Consider the following 12,368-nt stretch of genomic DNA (forward strand, 5'->3'; position numbering starts at 1 on the left):
TGAAAAACTAGATTTGAACGTTTAGTCTGGACACGTGACTAGAGTGCAATCACGTGACAGGACGTCACTTTTGTCAACAGTCAAAATGGCCGCTTTAAAGGTCGTCGCGGCAAGTCACGGTAGAGTGTCACGGTTACAGGTTCTAGAGCACTGTATCACGGTGTTTTCCGGGAGTTGTACGCAAGTGGTTCCAAGACCAGTGCAAGCCGCCTAGTTGGATCCAGGATACTTGCCTCTGAATGGTTAAAGTGCGCCGATTCCAAGGTGCTATGTAAGCCGCGCGGTTGGATGCTAGATATGCGTATTGCATTGGTCTTCAAACCGACGTAGGACCTACGCGGTGGCGATGTCACGAAGCGTTTGTGGCCGTGTTGCAAGCGTTTATAATTCCTGTGAGGATCACCACGGACAGCGACGAGTAACAGCTGCTCACCTTGGAGAAAGGAGGCGGCTCATGGTGAATTTCCTGTGCGTGCGTAAGCTACACAGCACAGTGACAGTGTCCGAGAAGTGAAAGTGGTTGCGGTCGGAGCAAGTGCTTCTCCGCCGAGGCAGAGAAGTGCGCACGTGCGAAGGCTCACTACGCATGCAGTGTGTTCCGAATGCTGAAATGAACTTGGCGTTGTGCAGCTAGTCGTACTGGTTGCAGTGATCTCGACCGAAGCGAGCGTTGTTATACGCCTATCTCTTTTGCAATAACTGTCAGCAGGGAGGAAGCCTGTTTACATATTACAGTGACAACTACTGTGCACTGCTAGGGAAACGCTCGTCCCATCCTGTCTCTTCTCTCGTGGTCGTCCTTTTTTGCGCCTTCCCTTGGCCAATATTTTTTTTTCTATCACAAATATAAAACCACTGCTGCACGCTATTTTTAATAACTCACTAATAATTTAAAATATATAAACTTAGCTATTTGAAAACTGTGATTTTGTAATTATGACGGTTGTTAGCAGCTTGTACTGCAGCCTGGCTTGTTCCACTCAGTGTGTTCGACCCGATAGGGTAACTTTTCCTCTAACTACAGAGTTTCTGTGGAACCTGAGTAGCTTTCTTTTGTAGCCGTATGGCTACGCTTGGGTGGGTGATAATGAATAATTACTCCCTTATTACAGACGTTCTCCACACTGGGGGATTCCTCAGAAATATTGGACTTAAATTGTCATTAACTGCATGGATTTCTACAGTGACCAGTTCGAAGGACAAGAGTTTAGTAAGCATAGCCTTGCGAGATGGAAGACCATTCTAGCCTTTTGTGGCAAAAACAAAATTGAATCTTGAAATGCAATGGCATAAGCTAAGGGAGGGACAGTGCTTGTGCAGCTAGTGTAGAAGGAACCATGAGCAGGAAAAGATTAGTTGGTTATGTGACAGTAAAGAGCAAAAAAAAACCTGCAGTTTCTACATGAGACGAAGAAATTAGAAGATTCATCTTTAGTGCTGTGACGCTGGAGCTTCTACAATAGTCTGAGAGAATAAAACAAGCAGCTCAGTTCTGAATTCATCCCAGGATCTGAGAAAAATTAGATTTGTGCCATGTGGAATAACAATATTCTGCTGATGCCGCACAGGAGTTTTGGATGCAAGCAACATGGAAGGCGGTGACACTACCCTGCTGAAAAAAAGTTATATGATGCAATAACCTCATAGATCATTCACCATAGAGTATCATACAATCTGTATGATATATCATACAATTAGTATGATATCCTATGACATCTCTATGATGACTGTATGATTTTACAGAAATGTATGACATTTGAATGATAATTTTCTATGATTTGTATGATAAGTCAATGATATCTGTATGATAAACTGTGTGAGTTTATTGCATCATAGAACTTTTTTCAGCAGGGTAAGGACATGCTATGGTGTAAATATCCTGGGCTGTGGGTAGTTGTATAAGTTGTATAAGGTAGTTGTATCAGGAATTGCTCCAAAGCGACCTAAATAGGATTGAAAGCCGGTGTTCCACATGGCTAATGACGCTCAATGTAACAAAATGCAAATACATGCAGGTATCACGCAAGCGCACTAATATCGACTACATGTATTCACTCGGTTCAACCATCCTCACTAAAGCCGAATCATACCGGTATCTTGGAATCCATATCATGAGCAACCTCACTTGGTCCGAGCACATCACGAAGATTGCTGCTGATGCATCGAAAACACTCGGCTTTATCAGACGTCACCTCAGTTTCTCCCCTTCTTCCATTCACAGCCTAGCCTACAAAACTTTCGTCTGTAGCAAACTTGAATTTGCATCCCCAATATGAAACCCACATCAAGCCTATTTAATAGCCAGCCTAGAAGCCGTCCAAAACCGTGCAGCCCGCTTTATTTCCTCCAACTATGACACCCGGTCTAGCATTACCAAAATAAAATTATCTGCCGACATCGAGCCTCTCGCGCATAGGCGTAAAATTGCCCGTTTATCATTACTGCATAAATTGTACTATTGTTTTCCCTCACTTCGAGACTCCCTTCTGCTCCTTCCCCTCCGAACATCACGCCGTCTTTTCAACTCCATGAGCATCCTAAGACTCCATGGCTCCTCAAACGCATTTAACAAGTCATTTCTGCCTCTTGCCATTGAAGAATGGAATTCACTACCCGAATGTATTGTCACTGAACGCGATGCTCTTAAATTCCGCCAAATGCTGTCATTTCACTTGAAATCCCAATGTGGGTAACCGTTGCCTTTGCGTTTTATTTTTATGTTATGATTGTTTGATTTACTACTGCACCTGTCTGCCTGATTTATGAACGTGTATTTCGTTTTTTCTCTTCCCCAAGCAACGATTGTTTCACTGTATACTTTTTTTCACTGTTTCATTGTATATTTTTTGTTTTTGTTTTTGACCTAATAATGTCATTACTTGTTTCGATGTTCGCCCCCCCCCCTTATTTAATACCCCTCCAGGGGTCTTTAAGGGCCAATAAATGATGATGATGATGATGAAGGATTGTTAGGTGAGACCATGTTACATTGTCAGCCAGTTCGGGTATCCACCGAGATATGTGCCAGTTACTACGTCATTTCCTTTCCTCAAAAACCAATTTTTTTTTCAGTATGCAGTGAATATGCCTTTCTCAGTAAGGCCTTATAAGTAGGCAAGATGTAGTTATCTTGAAAGTAAAAAATGTTAGTGCATTCTTAATAACATTAGCAAACAGGCTAGTCGAGAGCATCCGAAATATTGTTCTGAGAATTGAAATACTGTTATTGATTGCAGAGGGCAGACTCCATAGTCGTCAATGAAGGCATGTTAGGAAACACTGAAAGGAGGGTCATATTGTATTTAATAAAACCTCAGGCCCAAGGGCACTGCCTTGGGGACGCCCGAGACTGCAGGAAAAAAGCAGGACGCGTAAGAATTAGTATGGGAATTCTGTCGACGGCTGGCTGTTAAAGCTTGGAACCAGTTTAGAGCAACTTGATCCAAGTTATAGCATGAGAAATTACGCCTTATTTATATAAATGAGGGATTTCATCACACGCCCTTTCAAAGCACAGAAAAAAAGCATTAAGGGGGATGTTGCCGTTGAGGGAGAATGAGAGCAAGTTGGCTATCGCAGGAATGCTTTCTAAAGCCTTGCCAATTTGGATGAAACAACTTAATTGGCCATAACATTATAGCACCACAAGAGTATAAATTATGTGTACAATTGGGCACACAAGCCAACGGCACAAATAGGGTCATAGGTGCTGGGTAATGACTGGCAAGACACATACAGGGGTCAAGCTATGATGAGACAGGAGGCTATCTTCATGGCATGCACAAGATATATGTACACACTGTGTCCTGTCCTGCTGTTGCATTCTCCAAGTTTCACAGGGCTTAAGTGTGATGTCGGGTGAACTGCTGGAAAGACGGCATGTCGACGATGCACTAAGGACGAGAATGACAGAACAAGAATGGCTATTGGGTGCGGTGGTGGTGGCGTTCTTTCCTGTCGTCTTTGTTCCTTGTAGTTTCACTAGCTCCACAGGCCTTGTTTTCCTATCCGCTGTTTCAAAGTGGTGTCAGGTAAAGCCAGTTGTTATTCTACAACCACGAAACTGCTGTGCCATACAACATTCTTTTAATCAGCTTTCATAATTTGCAATGGCAAATTTACTTCATAAGTCGTCTAGGCAAATAACACAGCTGAATAACTTGTGTTATCATCAGGACTAAAAATAACTATAATTTCATTTACACCGTCATTGCTCGTTAATGACCGTATGACCCCATTATGGATTCAAATTATGGACAGTATTTCTGGGGGAAAAACTTTTTCAATGCACTCACACCTCAATAACATGGAAACTCGCTCATAACACAGTGGACAGAGTGAAAATAAATACAGCCCTTTGTCGCATAATTGTGCAGAGTGCAAAGACTGTTAAGACTTCTTGAATTTGAGTAGATAAGTCAAGCACAGCCTGAATCATATGCTTTTTTTACACACTGTAATTGCCATCATACTGCTTGTCGCACTGTGTGCAGAGTTTTGTGTTAACCCATGAACTGCCAGGCCCAGCGACTCCTCCTGCTCACACACTTTCTGGATGCCAAAGCGCTTCTTTTTCTGGTGACAAAAGCATTGTCAGTGCTCGGCGACTCACATCCTGGCTCAGATTACTCATTGCACAAAATAAATTAAGCTGCTTAACAATAAAGAACAGAGTCGCAAGCTTACATTATAGACTCGCAGATGCCTTTCCGCAGCCCACAATGCTATAGCACTTTTTAAACGGAGTGCACCATGTCACAACCTAAACCGAGAACTACTCCTCTGGCTCAGCCCACCATCACGCAGAGAAGTTTGTGTTGTCACCAATTCTTCGCGCAAATATTTTTGCAGACATAGGTCCACATAGCAGGCAGGAAATAAAAAAAACGACGCTCCACAAGAGACCAGTGCACTACACAACGATGTTTTCGCACGTCGTAACCCGAGCATCCATAATCACAAAATGTACTGTATGAAGCAGCAGCACGCCGAAGAATGGCGACGCTGTTGTTGTCGCGGAAGAAAACAGTTTGACGGCCGCACAGCCAAGATCGCGTCACGTCGCACACACAGCAGTTTCGAAGCACAGTACCTACACGAAGCGCGATCAAAATCGGTGATGGATACGTAACAGAAACAACGTCGTATAACAACGCTCGCTTCGGTCGCAATCACTGCAACCAGTACGACTAGCTGCACAACGCCAAGTTCATTTCAGCATTCGGAAAACACTGCGTGCGTAGTGAGCTTTCGCACGTGTGTATTTCTCTGCCTCGGCGGAGATGCACTAGCTCCGCCCGCAATCACTTTCACTTCTCGGACACTGTCACTGTGCTGTGTAGCTTACGCACGCACAGGAAATTCACCATGAGCAGCCTCCTTTCTCCAAGGTGAGCAGCTGTTACTCGTCGCTATCCGTGGTGATCCTCCCAGGAATTAGAAACGTTTGCAAGCAACACGGCCACACACGCTTCGTGACATCGCCACCGAGTAGGTCCTACGTCGGTTTGAAGACCAATGCAATACGCATATCTAGCATCTAACCGCGCGGCTTACATAGCACCTTGGAATCGACGCATTTTAACCATTCAGAGGCAAGTATCCTGGATTCAACTAGGCGGCTTGCACTAGTCTTGGAACCACTTGCTTACAACTGCCCGAAAACACCGTGACTGCCGCTACGGGCGACGACCTATAAAGCGGCCATTTTGACTGTTGACAAAAGTGACGTCATGTCACGTGATCGCACTCTTGGGCGTCGTCTGCTCGTGTGCGCCTAGTCACGTGACCAAACTAAACGTTGAAATCTAGTTTCTGAAAGATTCATTATATTTTGTATGCATATGAAACGTTTGCATAGATAGTTCTTTAGAACAGCCATTTACTTTTAATGCTTGCGTACTAATCGGAGGGGAAGTGACGTGCACAGTACAGCGAGCCAATAAGCAGTGGCCTGGCTGGGCTTGCGCTGAAAAATAAACACGCAACCGGGACGGCAAGCTCATGGTAAGGCGAGAGCGAATTGATCAATAACTCGAAGTGGGAACAGTGTTGGTCAAATGTTTAGGGGAATCCCCCAAGGTGGAGTAGAATTGTAATAAGGGAGTAATTACTCATTGACATCCACCCTCTAAACATTTGACCAACACTGTTCCCACTTCGAGTTATTGATCAATTTGCTCTCGCCTTATCATGAGCTTGCCGTCCCGGTTAGCTCAATTGGTAGAGCGACTGCTCCGGTGAAGCGGTGGTCACGGGTTCGAACCCCGGACCAGGACGAATTTTTCTTTAACTGCGAAGTTTCTGAGAAAGCTGTATAGCTTTCCTTTGTAGCCTTATGGCTGCGCTCGGGTGGATGTCAATGAGTAATTACTCCCTTATTAAAGTAGAGCAGTCATCTCTTTTTGTTCTGCATACACATCTTATTTCATACCGGATAATAGTGCTATGTGTAAACCAGCAAAGCTGACCAGAACATGTCTGCATTAAGTTGCACCCTAACAGAATCTTTTTTGATTGCCAGCAACATGTAACCATGGATCTGAGTGAGAAGAAAAGATGGACAGGTGAAGGATGTGAGAAGGCAGTAAAATCGCCGTTGGTCCGCAGGTTCAAGCTCTACTCTTGCCCAGCACTTTGGGCATTGTAAAACACGCCGTGTCTGGAGATGCCTCTATTTATCAAACCTATAGTGCCTTTTGTGCTTAGGTTTACCTCAGGTGCTTAGTTACAGGCTCCCTGTCTGCAGCCTGGGAGACGCACTCCATATCAGCCATGGTCTGCCGAGATAAGAAGTTGTCTGGGTCAGCCAGATTCAGCGAAACCAATTTGCTGCGGTTGTTGTATGCAAGACACTGTGCTGAAAAAGCATATACTTACGTGCAGGACATATGGCCAGAATAGAGGTGTCTCTCACGCTCTAACGCACACACCATCCAAATGGTACGACACAGCTGCTTACTTCATGGGTTATGTCTGTAAGTGCACAGTTGAACTATTAGAGGAGAAGTTGTGGAGACGGATCGTGGGCACCAGTCATCGTCGGGTCTCCACAAATATATTCGGCTGGACGCGCTCAGCCAGGCTGAGACAGAACAGCGCTGCGCCGGCCTTGCAGTTAAGCAGCCATGAAAATCCAGTCTGCGCGTGCTTGGCAGGCGTACTGGGACAGTCGTCGTCTTCGGCTGCCGGACCACGGTGGCACGCTACAGGGTCTCCGGACTTTGCGTCTTCGTTCTCTGCTCCTGCCCTGCGCTTTGCATCAGCCGCTTCGCTAGGCCTACCACTGCCCGGAGCTCGAGACCCCGCCTACCTTCCATCGTGTAAGCCCTGGCCATGGATCCCTCCACTCCTGTGCCGTCTCCGTCGCCTCGCACGCTGCCACTTCATGAGTCCGCGGTCTCCGCCCTCAAGCTCCCCGACTTCTGGTCATCGGACTCGGAACTTTGTTTCCTCACCATCGACGCCTTGTTCCGCCGGCACCGCATCACGTCCGGGTCACCAAATTTGTGGAGATGAATCGTGGGCACCAGTCATCGTCGGGTCTCCAGAAATATATTCGGCTGGACGCGCTCAGCCAGGCTGGGACGGAACAGCGCTGCGCCGGCCTTGCAGTTAAGCAGCCATGAAAATCCAGTCTGCGCGTGTTTGGCAGGCGTACTGGGACAGTCGTCGTCTTCGGCTGCCGGACCACGGTGGCACGCTACAAAGTAATGACCAGAAGAGGTGCCATAGGGTCCATCCCTTCTTTCAAAAGTATCTGTGTCCTGGGAATGCAGTAGTAGTAACAGTAGCCTCGATACTGCTGATGAGAATTTGTTCTTTCATGCTCTTCTTCTGAAACTTGGCTGGCTTCAAAAAACCAGAATCTGAGCTGGACAGCCTTGGTTTCTGAGTAGAATGAAATGTTCAATTTTCTTGTTTGCTGGCTTCCTTGATTGTGGGGCATTTATTGCTACAAATTGTCTCCATAGATCTTCAGTACAGGATCCAAAAGCTTGCTGACGTCTTGGTAAACTTCCTGAGAAATTTATTTGGCTGCTGTTTTTCTTTGATCACTTACATATTGGCTAGCACAAACTCCGAGTTTGGCACGCTCATAAAGGCTTCTGCTGTTTTAACACTTTCCAAGATGAGGAAATTTGATGAATTTGATGACACTGCTTGAGTAGTTTTCAAGATCTTCTGATGTCTTCTTTCAGGTGTGCTAGTGATGACCACAGAGTGAATGTATCTGGAGGCCATCATTCGGTGCTCGTGGCAAATGCATTCATAGCTATGCACACGCACCATGCACTCACTGCACTACAGAGGTCAGCAGGCACCACCTGTCAATTTTGAGACCGAATGCGAGGTCTTTTGTGGACTGAGATTGCACAGTCCATGTCCATCTTCGTTCCGCTTGGCAGACGCAGTAATTGCCACGGCAGATCTGTGGTTCCTCTCGGCCCGACTCGTCTTGCTGGATCTCTTCTTTCACAATGTGGGCTACCCATTCCATCAAAGAGCTTCTTGTCGTGTCCATCAGTGCAGAGATGAGCTTGCCAGCATAGTGATTCTTAATTTTAACTTCCAGAAACCTATGCCTGAAAGTCATGTGAAATCTTTCAAGGTGCACATCTGTGTTGATACCGAGCCCCATCCAGAAACTGTAGGCTCATATTTCCTGGCAGTGAGCACAGTCTCCTCTGAAGTACTGAATAAACTCCTGAAGCCTGGGGTCCATGTCGGCCAGAGACGACTCGAGAAGCTTTGTCACCTTATTATGGTAACTATCTGCTGCGAGTTCTTTTCCTTTTATCATCTGAATAATTCTTCGTTTCTAGTTTTTGTACACATTTCATATACAGAGTAGCCGGTGTTGAAGTGGGCCCATGACTGTCGACAAGCCCTTCAAGTACTTAGACGCTTGATTTTGTAAGGTTTGTAGTTCCAAAACGTCCCAAAGGGACGCCGTAGCGGAGGGCTGCGGATAATTTTGACCGCCTGGGGTTTTTCAATGTGCACTGACATCGCACAGTACACGGGCCTCCACCATTCCGCCTCCATCGAGCCCGCGTCTTTCGAAGTATTCAGATACATCATGCGACATGAAAGTTCTAATGACAGGGCTTCTGTAGAGGGCTTGATGGATTTAAAGAATGGTGCGAAGGTTTTCTCGTTCATTATTATGCAGATGAACTGGGCCACAGACAGTACTACTCCATACTCATCCAGCCCCAAAAGAGTAACCAATTCAAATTCGTGCCCTATTGTTCCATGTGCGGAATCAACACATGACCCTAATGCCTTCAGCAGCTATTCCTGGGACGCCGTCATTAAGGTAAGAACAAAGTCTTTAGCACATAAGGTGGTCGTTGGGTCAGCAGCCACCTGCTCTTTGTAAAAGCGAACAACAGGTTGTCCCTGGTTTCTCATGACTTGCACCCATGTGCTTACGCTCGCAGCATCACTATAGTGACAGGTGTGAGGTTATATTGTCGTCTGATGTCGTGCAAGTCCGTTGGATCTGTCAGATGTGGAGGGGATAGCTTGCCTGTCTCAGGCGTCGTTATTTTAAGGCGATATTTTTAAAGCTCCTGTTATGCGGAAAATCCGGCATCAGCGCTGTCGTTGTGAGCGATATTTAGGGTAGACCAGGCAGCCATCCCCGGTGAAGCAACCTAGGCCACGTGACTTTGTGGGGTCATTACAACCTACCGACTGGATTGTGGGCAATCTAACCACCCTGGCAGGTGGTTGCTCGCGAGAGGTTGCCAGGGAAGAGCTGCATGCGTCCCACAAGACCCACCGGGGGCAGCGCCTGCCTTCGCAGGGGACTGGCGCAACCTATAAATGACCCTAAAGTAATTCTAGTGCAACAGATCTGGTGGCCTTTGTGGGCGTTCTAGGCAAATCTGAAAGCTGTGCGTGGATCCTATAATTTAGAAATAATTTTTGAAAATCGCTGCTCGCCGTAGCTTGCAACAGATTAGGGCGACACCACGCGTTCCCTACCTCGATGATGTCAGTGTGCAGACGGGGTGAGCTCTAAGGCTTGCCCTTTTGCGCATTGACGTCATCGGGGTAGGGGACGTGCCCTGAGGTGCGCCGCCCTAATCGGTTGCGAGCTACTCCGAGCAGTGATTTTTAAAAGTTATTTCTAAATGATAGGGTCCACGAAGAGCTTTCAAATTTGGCTAGAATGCCAGAGAGACCACCTCTACAGATCTTTCACTAAAACATGCCCATCGAAATCATTTCAGGGTTCCTTTAATCGCTGCACCATTGTCCAAGGCATAGTATGAGGACTCATAGGGACATGCGAATGCAAAGTTGACAATTTGACACACATAGGCATTAACGCTATCACGTCATATTCTTAAGGCAGAGCTTAAGTGTCCACACAATTTGTTTCAATACTGTCTCCCTCCTTTCGAAAGGACATCTGGACCTTTCCTGGTCAGTCATAAGGTCTCCTCAATTCGGCTGCACTTTCTGCACCAGCTCAGGAGGTACAGCACTTTTTCCCTCAATTTGACAGTGCAGCTAGCGCCACCTGCACTTCGACACTCGATCTGACTTCGTGATGCATGAGTTCTGCACTAGGCTCCCGGCGACTTCTCATGCACGTAGCAGACTGCTTCACGGCCAAGCGGCGTTGAGACAGTCGCATACCTCTGCTAGATGCAGCATCTGCGATATGGCCTCAACAAAGAGCTGTAACCACTCGTGTAAACTGTCAAATGTCGTCTCGAGCGACCGTCTGAATAACTTCTCGAATTCAAAGTTTGTCGCCTCTCTCAAGTAGCCGTTGACTAATTTGATGGTCAACGTACGCCACTATGGACAACGCAAGGGAAAGCACGATGTCAAATTCTTCACCACTTTTGGAATTAATAAATTTAATGGCCACTCCACGAGAAGCGGCACTTCGAACAAATGCAGAGCATTCAGTACAGCTACCACAGTCCCGCGCATATGTCAAACCACGCGACAAACACCAACACACGGCCGCAGCGGACGAATGTTTCTGCACTCCTGCACTCGATTTGGCCGCTGCACCGAAAGCAGTAGTGTCAGGCTACATTCGCGCCGCAAGAACTGGCACTGCATTGGCACAGCACTTTTGTGAACTAGTGCAGAAAGTGCAGCCAAATGAGGAATCCTATACTAAGGTGTGCAATGTCTGCATCATGCCCATAATACGTTATTGAGATCGACGACAGCGGGTCTCGTTTGGAACCAGCCAGCATACCTGTTTCTACTGTATATGGCTGCGAGCAACTTCAGTGCGATTACTTTCGGGCCTGCCGCCATGGACCGCCCGGAGAGGACCCAGTGACAGCTGATTCCAATTACGGAGTTTACCCGGTAGGAGTACAGGACCAAAACGAAGGGGCTGAAGTTTAAGCAAAACCAGGCCCCCTTTCCGAAGTGCCTGCACGTGTCGAACGCCGCCGCCGCGGGGAGACGGACATTATCTACCCCAATTGCTGTGACCGTGCCGGGAAACAAAGGGCTTCGTTTCCTGGGGCTCTTTGGCGTGCCATGCACCGCGACGGGCTGGCGGGCATCATTCGAACATCTCCAAGGACGAGGGACCACTTTCCGGCCTCGAGCGGCGGGTGTCATTTGATGAACAACAGATGTCGGTGACCCGCGGGAACCTTTGGCTGGCCGGAAACCACCACCTACCGTAGTCGACGCTGCCTCGACGGAAACCTTCTTTCCCTCAGACTCCACATGTGACGGGGGCGTGACCCTAAGTGCGGTGTTGTGTTTATGCGCCCAAGTGAAAGCTCTAGGCCCCTCCCACTCCGGCGTGGGCGTCCTCAACCTAGGGACTTTAGGAAACAAGAAGGGTATAAAAGTCGACAACGAATGCGGCAGGAGAGCTTCACTTCAGCCTCACTTCAGTCTTACTTCTATTCACTTCTGTAGAAATGAAAATAAACCCACTCGTAATCTTCCTCCCATCACCCAACTCTTTGACTCGACGGCACTCTTGTCCTGGTGGGGGTGGGAACGGGTTCGAAGCTTGACCGCGGTTCCGTCAAGCAGCGAGCAGCAGCAGCAGCGAGCTAGCAACAACTCCGAACCCCCATCATTGTCAACAACTGGTTGGCTGCGGTGTGATGAACCGGGTGACATGGTGCTGCATCTGCGGGTGAGTGTTTGGTTTTTGCTTTGGATCCTCCAGGCTTCAAATTCTGGGTTAATAATTTGAACTGCTGGTTGATCGGGTGTTTGAATGTCTGTAGCACAGGGGTAGTTACTCAAAATCACCATGAGCGACCAAAGCCAATATTTAAAAGCAGCGACCGTGGACCTGACGAGGTTATCGAGGACAGAACTGCTGTTCTTGTGCGATGAGTTAGGAGTGGATG

General features: G+C 47.2%; 1 pseudogene; it reads right to left on the reverse strand.

The window, feature by feature from the left end:
- Positions 1–7,749: 7,749 nt before the first annotated feature.
- On the reverse strand, positions 7,750–12,132 carry LOC149349272 (uncharacterized; annotated as a pseudogene).
- Positions 12,133–12,368: the final 236 nt, after the last annotated feature.

Source organism: Amblyomma mixtum, chromosome 3 (assembly GCF_055824585.1).
Source record: "Amblyomma mixtum isolate Tamu chromosome 3, ASM5582458v1, whole genome shotgun sequence".
NCBI classification, from domain to species: Eukaryota; Metazoa; Arthropoda; class Arachnida; order Ixodida; family Ixodidae; genus Amblyomma; species Amblyomma mixtum.